General features: G+C 43.1%; 1 protein-coding gene and 1 long non-coding RNA gene across 2 annotated transcripts in view; both read left to right on the top strand.

Annotated features, from left to right (window-relative positions):
• KIF26B (kinesin family member 26B) overlaps positions 1-19,655 on the top strand; it is a 442,501-nt gene that overhangs the window by 93,548 nt on the left and 329,298 nt on the right. The window lies entirely within an intron of this gene.
• Positions 16,293-16,663, top strand: LOC140635519 (uncharacterized). The gene is made up of 2 exons (XR_012032837.1): positions 16,293-16,378; positions 16,460-16,663. It is a non-coding gene; the product is annotated as an uncharacterized lncRNA (long non-coding RNA).

Here is a 19,655-nt window from a genome sequence, read left to right as displayed (position 1 = left end):
ATGGTTTCAGGTCTCACATTTAGGTCTTCAAACCATTTTGAGTTTATTTTTGTGTATGGTGTAAGAAAATGATCTACTTTTATTCTTTTGCATGTAGCTGTCCAGCTGTCTGAACACCATTTTTGAAGAGACTTTTCCCACCAGATGTTCTTTCCTGATTTGTCAAAGATTAATTGACCGTATAATTGTGGGTTCATTTATGGGTTTTCTGTTCTGTTCCTCTGCTCTGTGTGTCTATCTTTGTGCCAGCACCATACTGTTTGATAGCTATAGCTTTGTAGTATAGCTTAAAATCTGATAATTGTGATACTTTTAGCTTTGTTTTTTCTCAAGGTTGCTCTGGCTATTCAAGGTCTTTTGGGATTCCATACACATTATAGTACTATTTGTTCCAGTTCTCTGAAAAATGAAATTGGTATTTTGATAGGGTTTGCACTGAATTTGTAGATTGCTTTGAGTAGTAAGGATATTTTAGCAATGTTAATTCTTCCAGTCTATAAGCATGGTATATCTTTCCAATTATTTGTGTTATCTTCTATTTCTTCCATCAGTGGTTTATAGTTTTCAGAGTATGGGTCTTTCACCTCCTTGGTTAATTTTATTCCTAGGTATTTTTTTTAATGCAGTTGTAAATGGAATTGTTTTCTTAATTTCTCTTCCTGCTACTTTATTATTAGTGATTTCTGTGTATTAATTTTACATCCTGCAACTTTAATGAATTCATTTATCAGTTCGAATGGTTTTTGGGTGGAATCTTTAGGGTTTTGTTTATATACTATCATGTCCTTTGCAAATAGTTAAAGTTTTCCTTCTTCCTTACCAATTCAGATGCCTTTTTTTTTTTCCTTTTTCATGTCTGAATGCTATAGCTAGGACTTTTAGTACTACGGTGAGTAAAAGTGGCGAGAGCAGACATCCTTGTCTTGTTTCTGATCTTAAGGAAAAAGTTCTCAGCTTTTCACTATTGAGTATGATGTTAGCTATGGGTCTTTCCGCATGACTGTTATCATGTGAACATTTTCTTCTTATGGCAGTGGCAGAAGTCCATGCCTACCAGGCAGAAAGATGCCATGACACTTAAGGTCTAGGCCTTGCACACTTAATTTCTACCCACATTCCATGACCCACTGCACTCACATAGCACCCACTGGGGTAGGAAATACATTCTTCTAGTGAAAGGAACTTTAAAGTCATGTGGTGGCTACAGATAAAGAATTTAAAAGAATAATTCAGTTTTGAAGAGATACTGCTCAGTGTCTGTCAGTGTGTTTGGATCTGTGCTCACTGAGTTTCATTCTCAAAAGTTTAAATGTCTTGAGGGTTGGACTTATTAATTGGGTATGTTAATTTTTACCTCCGGGGTCTCTCAGGTGGAATATTCCAGATGGAATAGTTCCTAAAATTAACCAAAAGAAAAAAAGAAAAGCAGAGGAACACTAACTCAAGCAGACCCCTGCTTCCTCCTGCTTTATCGCTTGCTAAAGCGAGGGCTCCTGAGAAGAGGAATCTATGTGTCAGCCTTGTCCCTTAAAACTTGTCCCTCACAGACCAAGGGTGTCACCTGGTCTGTGGAGTACCTATGATCACTGGAGTCTTCTCAGGGTGGGATAGGGAGGAGAAAGTAGAACAAAACCCAGCCCCATATATTTTAGATGTTGCTTCTTAAGCTAGTGGTGAACAAAAATATCATAATTCTGCAATACAAATGGGTTCATTTTCAAAGATATCTAGATATTTGCCATATGTATTAAAAAGATAAAGGAGACAGTGGCTATTCATATTTTAAAGATTATGAATTAAAGATTATCCACTTTATAAAAGGACTTGGTATAAATTGAAGTAGCAATTTTTTCCAAAACTTTTAACATTTCAATTAAAAATCTTTGATTTCCTTACAACTTTTTACAAGTTTTTTGTTATTTATTTTCATCACATGTAACAGGAAGATCTTTGCAGATCTGGAACTGTTTTTCCTCTGTATATTTTTAGCTATTTAATTTTTATTTTAAAAAATGTTTCATGATTCATATATGGTTTATTTTATATACTTGTTAATTTCTACTACTTCAAATCATTAGATTTTCACAGTAAGCAGGATCTTAAATGTCTTAAAATTGGCTCGTGTTTCCATATTATTTTAATTATCTTAGTGTTTCATAACTACATAAATGAATTTTCTTTTCTATTTTCAAGGCTGATTAAGAGATTATTGTAACCTGCATTTTGGTAGCCTGGCATTTTCAGCACATACAGAGATCTCGTTATTAGTGAGAGCCTCCTGTCTTTACTGACACATGCCCAAGAAAGAGGGAAGAATTATAACTCCAACTGTAATTTAGTAATTTCACTGCAAAGTAGCCGCTCTTTTTCACTTCCCATCTTTATTTTTCCCATAAGTTTCTGGGTTTTGATAATTATCTTTTTGAGTGTCCTAGTCATACTATTGTGTATTTTGTTAAAAATAAAAGGAGTGAGGGGTGACTGGGTGGCTCCATTGGTTAAGTGTCCAACTCTTGGTTTCAGCTCAGGTCATGGTCTCTGAGTGATGAGACTGAGCCTCACATCCATGCTGGGCATGGAGTGTGCTTGAGATTCTCTCTCCCTCTGCCCTCCCTCTTTCTGCTTGCACACATGAGCACATGTTCTCTCTCTCTCAAAAATAAAATAAAATAAAATAAAATAAAATAAAATAAAATAAATAAAAATGTAAAAAACAAATGGAATGATAAGAGAAGGAAACAGCTAGAAAATCCACCAACTGTCAATTTCCATATCCCAAATGATTTTGTTACGCTGTACCATCCTTTCCTCCCACTCTGTTTGAGTGTTGAGCATTATTGCTGAAAGAATTTTTGGATTTTCCAGAAGTCCATCTGCTCTTCCTACTATCTCTCACCTGAAGCTGTAATGTTCCATTCCAAGCCTTGCAGTCGTTTTCACAGCAATGCAGTGTGATTTCACACATGGAGATTATGACTTCTGTGGAGAGTGAGTGGCTGTAAAATGATCCACCCTGTAGGACAGGGACCCTATTTCACACTTATCTCTTTAGAACCAACAGAAAACAGGAAAATGCACAGCATAAATGGATCGGGGATAATGCAGCATCCAATTTAATAATCTGTTCTTAACGCCTTCAGAACGTAATCTCAAGCAGAAAGGATAGCTGACACCAAAGAGTACTGAGCAGATATCTCTAGAAAAGGTGACACTCGTGTGGAAGAAGGGTCTAGGGATGGGATTGGGCCCATTGAAGCTAAAGTCTTGCCCTGGATGGTGGGCCACGGGGCCAGTGGTACTCCTATGGAGACAACATCACAAGCTGGATGACAGGGTTCTGAAAAGGTTAGGTTGACTCCAATTTGTGTCTAGTTTCCTTGCATTTCAAGGAGGAAGAGCTATACATCCATTCAACTGAATCTGTGAATTCATAAATACAACCTCCCAATCATTAATGGCAACAAGAATAACCCAAGAATCTTGATGTTTTGTCCAAAGACCTGTCCCCTCCATGACAGTCGAATGCCCTGTTTTCAGTTTACTGTTCCTATTTTGAGAAAGGGAGTTTTAGCCACAGGAGGAGAGTCAATCCAGATAGCTCAACGATTTTTCCTTACCTGCCAGACATATGACACAGGCATCTCATATGATGGGCTGCGCTGTATTTGATTACATGAGATTTGTGCTGCCTTTTTGTACATGACTTTCATGTAAAGGAAAGCTGTTAGGACTGGTGAGTAAAACTTGCTCAGAAATAAAATATTTCCCTCTGAATCACCAGTAATTCACAACCGATTGATCAAATCCTGCAGCTTTCTTCATGAAATGCAGCAAACCTGAATTTTGGTTTAATCATTGATGTGGTTATATGATGCGATTTGAAGGCATCTTCTGACCTGTGGATAAAAGGAGAAATTACCGACAAGTCACAGGAATCCAGACATTGTACAACCTTCCATTACCTCCATTCAATGATTATTATTGTGATTTTCTACTTAGGGAGTGTATGGGCTTGAAAAAATCATCTAATAAACATTGATGAGTAGCTGCTCTATGCCTGATAGCAGAAAATTAGAAGGAACCAGATGCACCCACTTTAATTAATTGGTGTAATCAGTAGTGGTATGCAACATCAAGGGTGAAAATTGCTAACTTAAATTGTGGCTTTATGGCTCAAATGAGTTTTTGCAGTCTTGAGGTCTTTTTTTTTTTTTTTCCTCCTCCATATTTGGAGCTTCTGTGTTTTCCTTTCCCATCTACCTGAATTTTTTCTTCCTCTTATTTGGAGGTTCAATTAAAACTTTTTCATGGAGTGATAGATTCCAAATTGCCGCTTATCCTGCGGGAGCACTGAGACTTTATTCCCTGAGTTTTCTCAGTTCATTCAAAAGACCAGCAACGAGGGAAGGTGTGGAATAATGGGAACAATACAGGTCATCCTCCTTTTGACAAGTAGTACAGATTGGAAATATAAGTAACAAATCCCCGTGTAAAACTCTTCCTCAGTTTTCCTCTGCTTGGACATCATTTTCTCTGGGAAGCCCCCAAACTGCCCCTATCCCCTACTTCCAACTCTTTGAGGCTCCCATTCCTTCTGTTTTAGTAGTTACTACATCCTGTTTTGCAATTGTGTATTTATCATCTATATTTTCTTTCATTTGGGACACAGGGCTGTGTCTTGTCACCTGCATATCTCCAGCAGCTAATACAGAGCTTGGTATGTAGTAGGTGCTCAATAAAACCTGTATTAAATGAATGGATGGAAGTAGTATCTATCTCATCAAAGTGGGGCCTCTTCTATACCTCAGGGCCTGTGTGGTATATCCATCATCTGTTGCTATGATGAGCCACTCCAAAACTTAGGGACTTGAACAGGCATTTCTTTAGCCAAGGCCTTGCAGATGGCAGTGTAGGCCAGGCTCAACAGGGTGATCCTTCTGGGTTCCCTCATGTATCGCTGTCAGCTTCTAGGTCAGTTGGGGGCTGGTGATCTTTTGTCTTCTGAAAGACTAGCTGAGGCTTATTCAAAAGGCCACAGGGCAGTGTTCCAAGGGGGAGAGGTGAGTGTGATGTCTTGAGGCCTAAGTTTAGAAGTAAGAGGTCGAGTGCCTCTTCTGCTGTATTTTACTGGCTAAAGAAATCATAAAGCCAGTTAAAGGGAGAGGAATAAACTTTATATTTTAAGGCAGAAGTTCGAAGTCACACTGTAGGGGCAGGGATGCAAGGAAGAGGTTTGAGGAGATTTCCCCAAACAATCTGTCATACTTGGAAGATAGGAAATACACAAAACAAACAAAAAACCCTGACAAACTTGAATTAAATCTAAGAATCATTAGATCTAGCCAAATCCTGGGAAAATCTCTCAGAGAAGATAAAATTTCTTTTTGGTTCCATGTTACATCCCTTTCTCATCCTTTACTTGCTTCTCAGTGGCTTCGTTCCATGGTTAGCAAAGTGCTCGGGCCTATGTGTTGCACTGTCAGTGGCCCAGTCCTTCTCTTCAACTGACGATTTATTGGGCACTTGCTCTACTGCCGAGCACCCAGCGTAAACCAGACTCTGTACTAGGAATAGAGCAGAGAGCAAGCAAAGCATAATTCTCATCATGTACTGGGAAAGATGTTTGAGTAGCAGTTACCAGTGTAATTAGTTATGAAGACCCATAGGATTGGAGAGAACCAGTAACGACTGGCCTGTTGAGGGTATGATATCGAAGCTGAGACCATGCGGGTAGGTCAGAGATGCTAACCCAGGAGCGATGATGAGGCAGGAAGGCTATGGGGAGCACTTCACAGAAGAGGGTGAACATGAAGGAGGCTGGCAGGGAGGGAGGGAAAGAGCAGGATGTCTAGGGAACTGGGAGAAGGAGAGGGGGTGTGCAGATCAGGTCTCCCAGATCTGTGTGGGTCTTAAAGTCTCTTTCCTAGGAAGGATGAAAAGCTGTTTAAGCATTTTAAATAGGGAAAGATATAACCTGATTCACACTGAAAAAATCTTCCTGGGCTGCATAGAGAGCAGATGGGAAGTGTGTAAGACTGGATATAAATCCACTCTTTTCCCTACCATCAAAACCCCATGCTCCAATTCCTCAAAAAATTAAAAATGAAGGGCACCTTGGTGGCCAGTGGTTGAGTGTCTGCCTTTGGCTCAGGGTGTGATCCTGGGGTCTTGGGATCAAGTCCCACATGGGGCTCCTAGGGAGCCTGCTTCTGCATCTGCCTATCTCTCTGACTCTCTTTCTCTCTGTCTTTCATGAATAAATAAAATCATTTTTAAAATAATAAAAATTGAACTACCCTACAATCCAGCAATTTTACTTCTGGGTATTTATCCAAAAAACACAAATACACCAACTTGAAGAGACAGATGCACCCCTCTGGTTATTGCACTGTTATTTACAAAAGCCTAGATATAGTTGCCGACCAAGTGTCTATGAACAGATGAATGGATAAAGAAGATGTGGTCAATACATATAATGGAATATTACTCAGCCATCAAAAAGAATCAGATCTTGCCATTTGTGACAACATGAATGGACCTAGAGTGTATTTTACTGAATGAAATAAGTCAGGCAGGTGCTCGCTTCGGCAGCACATATACTAAAATTGAAATAAGTCAGGCAGAGGAAGACAAATACCATGTAACCTCCCTTATAAGTGGAATTTGTTTATTTTGTTAAAAAATATTTTATTTATTTGAGAGAGAGAGAGCACGAGTGGGTGTGGTGTGGGGAGAGGCAGAGGGAGAAGGAGAAGCAGTCTCCACGCTGAGCAGGGTGCCCTACATCAGGCTTAATCCCAGGGTCCTGGGATCATGACCTGAGCTGAAGGCAGATGCTTCACCAACTGAGCCACCCAGATTCAATTTAAAAAAACAAAATGAATGAACAAAACAAAAGCAGAGTCTTAGACGCAGGAAATAAACTGTTGGTTACCAGAGCAGTTGGAGGGCTGGAGAAATAGGTGAAGGGGATTAAGAGGCGGAGACTTCCAGTTATAAAATAGATTAAGTTGTGGGGATGTGACATCCAGCATTGGGTGAATGGTCAGAATGTCCTAACAGGTTTGTATGGTGACGGATCACAGCTAGACTTACCATGGGGATCATTTCGTAATATATAAAAATACCAAATCCATATGGCAGTATACCTGAAATGAATAGGATATTGTATGTCAGTTTTACTTGCATAAAACAAAAACAGAAACCTCATTCTTCCCCCACTAACCCCACCAGGTGTTAGAAAGAAAGCAATTGGACTACATTGAATGTATACTAAGTTTGCCAATCACCTTGTCAGCAATAGTTGCTCAAACAAGCCTTTAATGAGTGCTTTTAAAAGATTCTTCTGAAGCCCATGTTGGACAGTGAGTTCTCAGCCTTGGGTGCACAGGGTAGCCCCTGGGAGCTGAGGTGACAGATAGAAAGGGAAGGGGAGGGAGCTGTCCTGCCACCACCCTCCTTCCTCCCATTGCAGGGCTGCAGGGTCCTCAGACAGGCTTTGGAAGTGGCTTTTCTCACTGGGGACGCTGCCTGAAGCCAGTTCTTCTGGGACGACGTCCTTCTCACCCCTGACATTTGCTCACTTTTTTTTTTTAACCCTTTCACTGGGCAACATTTAAAAATCTTACAACTTGTCAGAACCGTTTACCACTGTAGGATGCCTTGCTCTCGGGTGAAGCAGAGGTCCTCCTTCTGGCATCGCCCCGTGGGAGCGTCTTGAAAGAACCACTTTACGGGTGTCTTCGTATTTGGGAGTAACTGACACGTTTGTCCAGGGAGTAAACCAAGCATAGGTCCGCAAGCAGGTAGGTGTCCCTTTCCAGCTGTCCTGGGTTCTGAGTGGGCCACAGAAGCAGGGTGGCCACCGCCTTGCTTCTTCCTCAGGGAGCATTTAGCCTCTGCCTGGCCAGCAGGTCCTTCACCGGCGCCGTCCTGAAGTTGTTGTTACAGCCCTGGTCCTACTTCTCCATCACGTTTGGTGTTGGGTTACTTGCAGAATGGAGTCATTGTCTTTAATGTTCAATAACTGTGCCACAAAGATAATATAATAAAATTCGAGAAATGTAATTTAGGGAGGCTTTCTAGCCAAGCCTCGTGTGCATGTACGTGTGTGTGTGTTTGATCTTTCATAATCCCATTCCGAGGGCTACAAAAAACCTGGTTTTCCCTTTGTCTTCTGCTAGGGTTGTCCCTTTAGATTTGTTCTCATTTTTGTATGGCAGTGTCCTGAGTGATCTGCGTCGGGGTACCTGACTCTGGGGTCCTGGAAGCAGAGGTGATGGTGGGCACCAAGGATGCCCCAAGCTGCATCTGTGCTGCAGGTGGGGTAGGTGTGTGTGTGTGGGGGGGGAGGTTGGTGGTGGAAGTGGAGTGCTGTGGCCTTGAACTCTGTGCTTTTCATGCACATCAACACTGTGCCCAGCTCTCGGTGATCTGACTGATTCCCCCAAGCCTGGGTGGCTTCAGCATCTTTTCCAGATACAAATGTAACCTTACAGCAATGGACGGCTCTTAGTGAAGAAATTCTTGGGGTAGAAGCCTGGCAATAAAAAAGGGAGATTTCTTCCTTTCTTTTATTCTGTTTTTCTATTTAGGAACATGACATTGAATTTAGTCATTCTGATCTAGCGTCCTGGAAGAGAAGCCTCATGGTACACAGTCTTTGAATTTACAAATCAAAACTCTGGTTTCCCGTGGGCGGTGTCCTCTTGAGAAATAAGGCAGTTAGACTGTTTTGAGTTGTTCCTTTTAGGAGCACAGACCATAATGGTGGCCCTGTTTTGCATCCTGAGGGGCTGTGGACAGGAAGTCTATGGCAAGGTTCATAAAACACTTAGAGCCCTTTCAGAGAAAGGAGCCATAGAAATGTAAGGCGGTGCAGTCGTGCTGGAAACCTCCCACAGAGCTGCTGGGCTCTCACTTCACTGCAGTCATAAAGGGAGCGGATCTGTGACAAGGTCCCTGCCCCCTCGCCTCCCCTCGTACTCTGTTCTCAAGGAAAGAGCCAAAGGGTCTGACCCTAACTATCCATGAGAATCCTTCCTTCCAGCAGTGAATTTGCCATCTCCAGCTTATATCTTTGAAGGAGTAGAGTAGCTCCTCTCTCAAATTTCACAATTTTTCTGTTTCCTTTTTCTGAAATTGCCTTATAAATAATGAGCCCACTTGTCTCCTTAAGGAGTCCAAGCTAACAAGGCTGCCCTTGAACACCAGCATGAAACTGAACCAGGTACAGAGCAGGCGTCTGCTTTTCCATCGAGATCACTGGGTTCTCTTTCAAGCCTGCTTATGCTGGGGCTAGGGAGGTGAGAATTGGTAGAGGTGGCGGTGAGGACAGGATTGGGATGGTTCTTAGAGGAAATATTCTTAAAAATACCACATTTGAATTTTACGGATGTTCCAGTTTTTGACTGCTGTGATGTTTTCTTAAATATATCCTATTCTCTTCTGTCTCCTGGGAAAACATCATGGAGAGTCAGAGCCCAAAGTAGGGTATCACACCAATCAAGACATAAATAATGAAGCGTAGACCATAATAATAAAGGTTAAAGACCTTTATTTGGAATGCAGAGAAATTACCCTTTATTTTGAACATTAGATACAACTCCATATCTTCTAGGGAAATGTTATACAGGCCATTGATTTAACATTTTAATTAATTAGACACTTCAGTTCAACAAATGGTCAATGCAATCAGCTTCTTAATGGGTTTTTGACAAAACTGAACCAGTCATCTGCTTGAACCAGCTGGTCATTTGTGTGGTAGTCACGGGCCTGGAGTGATGAGTGAAAGTGACCAATGATGAATGGCCAAGGTCAGATTTAAGGAGAGTTGGAAAACTCCAACCACGGAGCTGTAGCAACACCTCCTGCAACAGTGAAATGAAATCACAGTCCCTACCCCTGGAAGTCTCCTCTGATTTCACATGAAGTGGTAGTTTCAGTTCATGTTGGAAAGCACACGGAAGATGTTGATGCATTTGGCAGGCGTGATGGAAGTGACTAGAGAGGGAACTTCCCAGAGGCACTTGGACAGTAGAGATGATGATTCTATTTGGGGTTTTCTCAAGTCCTTTTGCAAACATTCCTTTTCAGGGACTCGAACTAATTGATAGAAAAATATCCATTAAGTATACTTAGAAAAACTCTTCTGTCTAGCTTTATGTAACCTGAATTTGCCTGAAAGACTTTTTTTTGGACTCCATTCTCAGAATGGCTTGAGTGGATCTGCTTGGACTTGATGGCGTTGGGTGTAAGGAAGCTTAAATGAATGTGAGGCTGTTTTGGGGAATTAAGGTTTGCCTAGGACAGCTCTGGTTCAGACTTGAGCTTGTGGAAACATCTCTACCTCTCCATTATTCATCTTTATAACCCTGCACCTAGCCTAATGTTGATTTCAAGGTAGGTAGCTTCCAATAAATCTTCCGTCTGGTTGCTTGCCAGCCTACAGTGTTTGAGTTTATTTGTTGAATTGGGCTCCATTTGCTGCTCAGACCTGTGGCTTTGGGGAAGGAAGTTTTTGGGTCCTGGAAGTTTTGAGGTGTTGTCATGTTTTTTTCTTATGCAGTAGGATATTTACCCTAAGGGCAGAGAACCAGGAAGGCAGGCATCATACAAGGGATTACCCTTTTATGAACAAGTGGCTAGTACCTGCACTTGCTAGCGTAAGTCTCTCCTCTCGGGCTTTGTAGTTGACATCCCTTATTAAAAAGTTCTGAATCTCCATGATTACAAGGTAGAACCACTTAATACCTGGGGCAAGCAGAATAGTTAGAGGTGTGGGTAGTAATCTGGGGATGATAAGGGCCCAAACAAAGGTGCAGGCAGGGAGTGGATTTGGATCTGTTCAGTGGGCACTGGGGTTAGTCCTGGGCACTTCTGATTGAAGGAGCTTCCCCATGGCCATGACCCTCAGGATCCCCTACTGGCATCACAAGTCCCGATGGGATGCCTGGAATGTCAGGTGAGGAACAAAAGCCTAGCTTAGAGAAATCAAGCTTGCTTCTTGCCTGGCCATCTGCTGGTTTTCATTCCCTCGTCTTTATTAACTTTATGCCCCTTGCCTTGAATCCCACCCCTTTCCTCCTGGGTGGTTCATGCTCCATTCATCACTTTCTGGAAGAGCCCAATCAAAACTCATCTCTTCCCAAATCCTTTCTAAGGTCTTCCTTCAGTCCTATATAAGTTTGTGCTTCTCACATGTAACCTGCAGTGCTCTTTATGACTTCATATATGTGTTGACTTCTTTCTTTTTTTAAAAAAAAATATTTATTTGAGAGAGAGGCACAAGCAGGGGGAGGGGGCAAAGGAAGAAGCAGACTCCCTACTCAGTGGGGATGCAGGGCTCAATCCTAGGACCCTGAGATCATGACCTGAGCCAAAGGCAGATGCTTAATCACCCAGGCGTCCCTATGTGTTGACTTCTTAGATGGCACATTTACGAGTATTTGTATGCTGAAGCAAGTAGAACTGACCTACTCAAACTAAATTGTTATGAACTATACATATTAATTTTCAGGTTTGGGGATAATACTTGATTCTCAAAAAACTGAGAGCAATTATTGTTTCCATTTTATAGATGATGAAACTGACATTCAGAGACCAAGGTCATACAGCTAGAGGAAAGGAAGAGGCAGGATTTGAATCCTTCTCTTCTCTTCTCTTCTCTTCTCTTCTCTTCTCTTCTCTTCTCTTCTCTTCTCTTCTTTCTCTTCTCTTCTCTTCTCTTCTCTTCTCTTCTCTTCTCTTCTCTTCTTTCTCTTCTCTCTCTCTCTCTCTCTCTCTCTCTCTCTGAGAAAGTGAGAGAGTGAGCATGGGGAGGGACAGAAGGAGAGAGAGATAGGATCCCACGCAGGCTCCATGTTGAGCATGGATCCAGATGTAGGGCTCAATCTCATGACCCTGAGACCATGACCTGAGCTGAAATCAAGAGTCAGACACTTAACAGACTGACTGAGCCACCCAGTTGCCTCCACATCATTACCTGCTGACTCCATGTCCAATATTCTTTCCATGACCACACACTGCCTCTTAGCTTAGCCAATCAAATAAATTCTGCCTTCAAAAAATAAGGCACAAAATTTAAAACACAGAGGGCTTTGTTAGCAGGAAATATCCTTTTGAACATTATGTTTTTTTTTTTTCTAGAACATAAATAAGAGAAAAGGAATAACTTCAGAAAGGGTGTTCTCAAGGTTTACTTATTTCTTTATGAAGCATTTGTCTGGTGCCAACCCTGTTCCAGGTACCACGCTGGTTGGAGAGAATGGGGCAATGTCAGGTGAGGACATAGTTCCTGGCCTTCCCCGAGCTCTTGGCTGTGTGGGCTCGTGAATCTGGGAGACTGATGCATAGTGTTCCAGCTGGTGGACCAGCATGACCTTTATGTGCTACAAGTGAGTTTTTACCATACAAAAACTAGTTTTCAGAGTGCTTTGATGTAAAAACATATAAACACATACATACAATGGAATATTATCCAGTGTTGAAAAGAGAACAAAATCCCAGTGCATGCTACAGCTTGTGCCATGAACCCTGAAGACATGGTGCCATGTGAAATTAGCCAGACACGGATGGACAAATCTGTGCAATTCTACTTAACATGGTGAGAAAATTCACAGAGATAGGAGAGGATGCCAGAGGCTGTGGAATGGGGGAATGGGAATGGGACTACTGTTTCATGGGTGCAGGCCTTCAGTTTGGGATGATGAAAATGGTCTGGAGATGGATGGTGGTGATGGTTGCAAAACAGCATACTCAAATGCCATTGACTTATGTTTTTTAGAGAGGTGGAGGAGGGGCAGAGGGAGAGGAAGAGAGAGAATCTTAAGCAGGCTCCATACCCAGCACAAAGCCCCACATGGGGCTCAATCTCATGACCCCATTATCTCACCATCATGACCTAAGCTGAAATTAAGAGTTGGTTACTTAACCGACTGAGCCACCCAGATGCCCCGTGCCATTGACTTATATACCTCAAAATGGTGACAGTGGTAAATTTCATCTTGTATATATTTTACCACACTCACAAAAATGATTTTCTGGAATATTGTTCGTGATTCTTACAAACATATTTAAGGCAAGGGGAAGATGGAGATCATTGTGGCAACTAGTCTCAGAAAGCAGAAGAGACCCCACATGTCACCAGGCAGTTTTCGGAATGCAAAAGTGTTGGGATGAACAGCCTTCCCGTGAGATGTGAGCTGTTTCGAGAGTGTTCAGAGTGGTTCTGGCGAGAGTGGAAAACTGGACCAGGATCTGGGTAGCTCTTTCACAGTCGATTGGGTAATGAGAAGAGCTGTTCTCGGAGAAATGAGAACATGTGTACTGGAAGGCTGCCTTTGCTTAATGTCCCACGCGATCCAGGAGGCCAGATGGCATTTTATGTGGTTTTCACAACTGTGATTTTGGATTGATTACTCAACCTGTTTGTGTTCCTAACCCAGCTCCCTGCCTCCCGCTGCCTTTTAGCGTAACCCTCATTCCCAGAGCTGGGTTTGAACAGTTGCATTGTTGGATTTTTCCTTATGATGGTTGCATCAGTGCCAGCCTCTCCTACCTTTGGACCTATTTGCCTGCTCAGGGTCTAGCATAGGAAATAAAATCCTTTTTTCCCCAAAGGGTCTGATCAAATGAATGGCTTTCACTTTGCATTTATATTCAATTCAGGCTTTATTTGTTTCAAGCTTGGGTCAGCCGCCTGATGGGTTTTGAGAGAACAAGTCCCGATCCCAAGGTGACCTTTCCCTTGCCTGCTGACCTTCCATCATCATATGGTGTTTTTATAAGAAAAGCAAATTCATTTTATATATAAGGGAAAATAGTAATAAAAAGTAATATTTGCACATTTTAGAATTTTCAAAATATGTTTCCCATCCATAATCTCTTGCAGTCCTTGTAGCAGTCCTGAGAAGGAGGGAAGTGAGTGTTCTCACTTCATGTAAAGAAACTGAGGTACAGAGAAGGTAAGGAGGATGCTGAAGTTGCACAGCTAACAGTGATTCGAGCTGGATCTGGAGATTGTATGTCCTGGGTCCATATCCAGCATCCGACAATACCTTCAGGGAGAGAAAATTGAATTTAAGGCAAAGAAATTCGGCATTAACCACCATTTTCACATTCAGGTCACTGTTATTCTTTATTAATTAGGCCATAGTGGCCATTGCAACTTTGCAAGATCCCCTTTTCATACCCTTTGTTCTTCAGGAGCTCTTGTGGCTAGGGTCTGCACTCGACCCATTTTAAGAGATGGGCAGGTGAGTTCAAGACTGGGCTGAGTGAGGATGGGGGACCTGCTTTGGCTTCTGGAACTGGGCTACCCTTACCCTAGCAGGGCAACTGGAAGCTATCAGATGTTACAAACCCATTTCTGTGAAGCCTCGCCAAGACTTCTAGTAATGCTGGTCAAATAGGATGTCCTGCTGCCCAGCTACAGTTCTGGTCTGGTGCCAGGAGCCAGTGTGTCTTCATCTTTCTGTGTCTGGTACTTTGCCCCCGGCTTGATGTCACAGGAAGTCAGGAACCTCTGAGGACATCTTCCTTCTCGTAGGGAATCGCAGCATATTAAAAGCATATGAAAAGGGTATGAAAAGTCTCTGTAGAAAGATTTAAGATTTCTTCTCCCCCTCCTTTTCAAAGAAGTTTCTTCTGTCTCTAGTGCTTCTGTCTTAAGTTGCTCTTAAAACACAACCATCGTTGGGGTGCCTGGGTGGCTCATGGTTGACCATCTGCTTTTGGCTCAGGGCATGATCCCAGGGTCCTGGGATCGAGTCCCGCATCGGGTTCCCCGCAGGGAACCTGCTTCTCCCTCTGCCTGTCTCTGCCTCTCTCTCTCTGTCTCTCCTGAATTTAAAAAAAAAAAAAATCAACTATCATCTTTTTGTTGATCGGGACAGAAATGAACTAAAATCTCCTTGAAAGCACAGTGAGCTGTGATGCCAGGATGTGGGCCCTCTCATGTGGTCTCCCGGGGCTCTCCCTCTCCCCTCGGCCTGCGGTGTGCAGGAGGGGGAGGCCGGGGCTCCCTGGCCGTGCTGCTCTGGGTTATTACGGTGACATATCTTGGAACTGAGCTTGAGCAGAGATCATCCTGTTTCCTGTTCGAATTGATTTTGTGTCCAACTTTCATTTCCTATTGTGCATTCCTTTGAGGTCAGAGCAGCTTTGTCAGACAAAAGCAGGGCTTTCTCCTTTGGAGATATTCCTGGATTCTCTTCAGCTGTGTGTTTATCTAAGTGGACAGCCAGGCAGTGCAGTAAAGTATCTGCCAGCCGAACTCTGGCCGTCCCGCCTGATGCGCTCCTCTGGGGGCTGGATGCCCTGGGTTCCAGGATGTGGGCTGGATCCCCAGGTCGTCCCCATCACTCGCTCTGTGTCTTACCTCCCAGGCACGTCTTCATTTGTCCGTTGGTCTCACTTCTCTGCAGCCTGCGTCTGAGAGCTCTTTGGGAGACAGGAAACGGTCTCATTTCAAATGTTTACAGCTTAAATGAGTCTGGTTCGGAGCTTAACAGCCTGTCTGTGAACCTGGATTGGATCTCCCAGAAGTCCCTGGTCAAGCCCTCCGCCTTCCAGTCAGTGTCTGTTTACCAGTAAAGCCACAAGATCACAAGCTCTGGACTATCTGACAGTTGTCAAGATGTGTGGAAACAAAATCTTAGCACTGTAAGATTCGGAGTAGAAGCCACCCAGTTTTTCCCATGTCCTCAGTATCCACTTTTGTTCTAGCTACTCTTTCCAAGTCCCAAGGCCTCTGCAGGTGTCCTAGCATGTTTGAATCAAATGGAATAGCAATGTTAATAAACCACTGTTTTATTTTTTTAAAGTATGTATGTATGTATGTATGTATGGATGTATTTATTTATTTATTTATTTATTTATTTATTTATTTATTTATTTATTTATTTATTTATGACACACACAGAGAGAGGCAGAGACACAGGCAGAGGGAGAAGCAGGTTCCCTGCAGGGAGCCTGATGCAGGACTCGATCCCAGGACCCTGGGATCACACCGTGAGCCAAAGGCAGATGCTCAATCACTGAGCCATCCAGGGTCCCAAGCCACCATTTTATTAAGTTTGCCAAAAATGAGGAATTTCATTTGATCTGTTATTGTGACTTCTATCGGTACATCTTCAAGCAATCATCTTCCATCATACCTCTTGGATTTCTGCTCAGTAGATGACATCAACTTGTTTGCTACTTCACAATCAAGGCCCTGTTTCTTGATGTGTTGTCATAATGACAGGATTGTATCCATCAGCATGTTATTATCAGTAGTAGTAAAAAAAAAAAAAAAAACTAGTACAAGTTTACTGTAATGCCATAAAGGGTGCCAGCCCTTTGGGCCTAAATAGTCTCTTGTTGGAAGAGAAAGCTGGTAATGTGGTAAAGGTATTGTGGGGCTTGTTTTGGAATTCTTTATTTTTCTTTTTTTTAAAGATATATTTATTTATTTTAGAGGAAGAGAGAGAGCATGACCTGAAGGGGCAGACGGAGAGAGAGAGAGAGAACCCCCAAGCAGACTCTGCAGTGAGCATGGAGCTCGACATGGGGCTTGATCTCACGACCCTGAGATCATGATCTAAGCTGAAATCAAGAGTCAGACACTCAACCAGCTGAGCCACACAGGCACCCCTGGAATTATTTCTAAAACAGGATGGTTGATAGTACATGAACATGTTTGTGTGAATTGAGTCATGTGAAAGCATCCAGTTTTATTCAGTCATAAATTGGTTATTGCATTATTTCGCTACAGGATTGAAGAAAGCTCCATAGAATGGCTCCATAAATTTAGCAACAAAGTCCTAGCTTCTTTGTCACTCATCTCCCCACCCCACCCACACAGTCTGTTGTGGAAGCAGGAAGAAACACTGAAAAATTTCCCAGTGTATTAGGGAATTATGGTCTTTTCTTCCAGAACATGAAGAAGTATGTGGTGGTAAACATGGGGACTGACCATCTGTGGCCATTAAGAAAAATAGAAAAGCCAGGATGTTTGAGTTCTGTTCTCAAGTGTGCTTCTGACATGTTCAGTGACCTTGAGCAAATGTCTTTACCTCCCTGGACCTGCATTTCCTTACCTATAAAAAGAAATTACCAGACAAAATGTTCTCAAATATCCCATCTTGCTTGATGTTGATTTCGGTCATCAACTTACTTGATTTATTTATGCAATCTTAGCAGAATTAATTTCGATTTGTTCATTGTTTGCATCTGGGTAATTGTTGCTTGCACACCCGAAGACTGTCTAGTTGTGGTGGTTTCTTATATTAACTGAATGTGCTGTGAAGGAAAGGTGGAGTTCCTAGAACCTGAAATTGGAAGAAACTCTGTTCTAGAGCAGGTGCTGATGACGTGTGCATAGAGGCCCTGTAGCTATGCCAGATGCTTCTCCCACTGTTAGCAAGTCCTGAGGTTTCACGGTGGTCACTGGCTCTTGCATCATGAAATGACATCCTGTCGGGTTGTGTGACCACACGTACACAGAGGAGAGGGTGGGAGACTGAAGACACTACAGGTGTGGGCTTCACCACAAAGCAGGTTCATGATGCTTCTCAAGCCCGTGATGTTGCTGGAAGGTTTTCTGACTCTGCGGGCTTCCCATCTTCAAGTGAGGATTCCTAGAGAAGCTCCCTGAGTAGTGGATGACCTTACACTAAAGAACAAAAAAAAAAAAAAAAAAAAAGCACTCCTGGGGGCACCTGGGTGGCTGAGTGGTTGAGCATCTGACTTCAGCTCAGGTGATGATCCCAGGCCTGGGATTGAGTCCTGCATCAGGCTCACGGCAGGGAGCCTGCTTCTCCCTCTGCCTATGTCTCTGCCTCTCTCTGTGTGTCTCTCGTGATTAAATAAATGAAATCTTAAAAAAGAAAAAAAGCATTCCCATTCCAGTAGTGTAAACCAGCCACACACACAGGGGGCACATTCTGCATCGGCTTTTGGAGGAAGGTAAAGCCCTAATAACAATGAATGCTGATGGAGTTTCAGGTGGGTTTCTGTCTCATTCATGGATGCAACCAGAGAGCCGGGCTTTGGCATATCCCCTCCAGGTTCACTTCTAGACAAGGAGGCCCCCAGATGTCACAGTGTCTCGTGCTCCTCTCTAGGGTCCAGCCAGGTAACCAGACAAGACCAGGAAAAGGCTCACTAGTTGATGGCAAAGCTGATGGGGAGTCAGGAGCATATTTTCACTCTGGAAGGTGCATCCAGCTAATGGTGCCACATGGAGTTGGTGGCATTTTAGATTCTGCTCTTCAATCCTTGGAGGGATGGAGAAGAATCCCTTGTTCCCTTCACTCTTCCTCTCTTTGGTTCTGGATATCCTTTCTCTGGGGATCTGCTCCCTCCGATTCTCTAGCGGTTTATAGACAAGCCCGAGTGGAAATAACCAAACGGCCCACGAGCCTCTCAGCCTGTCCTGTCTCTCCGCTCACTGCCCACCTCGTGAAAGGGAAGCCTACGCTGTGGAGACGGAGCTGCGTCCACTGCTTCACAGCTGATTCACTTTTTAATTATTTGGTCGGACTTTCCTTACACTGTCAACCGCTTCGTCCGGCATGGCCAGCACCTTTCTGGCCACTAGAGCTAATCACTAATGCCTCGGCTAATTCGTGAGCCCTCAGGGTTTGGTCTGGTTTGCGTTTCCAGCACTGATACTCTTGACTCTGTTTCCATTGTGGAAAATCTTTTTCCATCTGGCTTCCCTTCACATGGCACCGATGAGGGTTAAATGGGGCGGCGTGTGGGGGGCACACAGAAACCGCTCACGAAGTTAATAAATAGTAACTGGGGTTCGTTGGGGGCACTGTGTTCCCTAGTTTGATGCTACCCACCTCTTTCTTTTTTTGGATGGTTTCATTTATTTTCTCTGCTCCTTTATTTTTTAAAGATTTTATTTATTCTTGAGAAACACAGAGAGAGAAGCAGGCTCCATGCAGGGAGCCCAGTGTAGGATTTGACTCCAGGATCCCAGGATCACACCCTGAGCCAAAGGCAGATGCTCAACCGCTGAGCCACCCAGGCGTCCCTATTCTCTCTGCTCCTTGAATGTAGACATCTCCCACGGACACCTCTGTCCTCAGCCCTGAGTGGATTTCCTATGAAACTGATGAGGTTTGAGCATGATGGGCTCACACCTGCATGTGCCACTTCACACACCATGTGCTTTTCTTGGGTTTTCACTGTAGGTAGTTAAAACTACCCCCTTTCATCTTGCTCTCCCCATCAGGTGGGGATGGAGTAGCCGTGGACACTGCTGACGGCCTGTGGATGTGGAGTTGAGCTGGAGATCCATTTAGTTTCAATGCTGTGGGTTATATTTATGTGGTTCTCAGTCCCTTCTATATCTAGGTAAATTCTTACTGGGATTCCTGTGTAGGAATAGCTCCCTCCTGCCCACCATGTCAGTTCACCCAGGTCCAGAGGTCCCGTCATAAGATGAATACGTTATCTGGTATCAGCAGCAGCAGTGCAAGAGAAAGTCCAGAAGCTGGACTGTGGGAACATTTCTAAAATATCAGTTTAAAAATTACCACTAGGCTGGAAAAAGGACTGAGTTTTGCTTCTCTTCTCTCTATAAAAAAATGACATTACAAAATTGTTGTCATGCGAAGAGAAAAATTGAAAGTATACTGACAAAATATGTCAAAATATGC

The sequence above is a fragment of the Canis lupus genome, chromosome 6 (assembly GCF_048164855.1).
Source record: "Canis lupus baileyi chromosome 6, mCanLup2.hap1, whole genome shotgun sequence".
NCBI classification, from domain to species: domain Eukaryota; kingdom Metazoa; phylum Chordata; class Mammalia; order Carnivora; family Canidae; genus Canis; species Canis lupus.
Note: the sequence above shows the minus strand (reverse complement) of the source record. Positions and strands in the feature narration are given on the sequence as shown.